The 317-nt window shown below is 41.6% G+C and overlaps 1 protein-coding gene across 1 annotated transcript in view; it reads right to left on the bottom strand.

Moving 5' to 3' along the window:
- Window positions 1–317, bottom strand: part of SLC5A1 (solute carrier family 5 (sodium/glucose cotransporter), member 1) — a gene marked incomplete at its 3' end in the record, with an annotated part of 60,279 nt that overhangs the window by 51,909 nt on the left and 8,053 nt on the right. The window lies entirely within an intron of this gene.

A 317-nucleotide genomic window follows, 5' to 3' on the forward strand; every position in this document is an offset into this window, starting at 1 on the left:
CATCCATGTACAAAACACAAAATCCAACAAGAGAGAGGAATCCTCATCCAGTGGAAAACTGTAATTGGAAACAGCAGGGGGCACCTCCTTCATCCATTAAATGAGTATCAAGGGGCTCCATGTATCAGGCATTTTGTTAGGCTCTGAAGTAGGACAGATAAAACCTCTTTTCCATGGGACTTAAAGTAGGAACATGGTAGCAAAAGAACCACTATTTATTGAGTTCCCCCCCAAACATAAGAGGTCTCCACTTTTCATAACATTCCTGGAAGGTAAATGTTATCATCCCCCTTTTATAGAAATGGAAACTCGGCTGG

This window comes from Colobus angolensis, unplaced genomic scaffold (assembly GCF_000951035.1).
Source record: "Colobus angolensis palliatus isolate OR3802 unplaced genomic scaffold, Cang.pa_1.0 Scaffold171, whole genome shotgun sequence".
NCBI lineage: Eukaryota > Metazoa > Chordata > Mammalia > Primates > Cercopithecidae > Colobus > Colobus angolensis.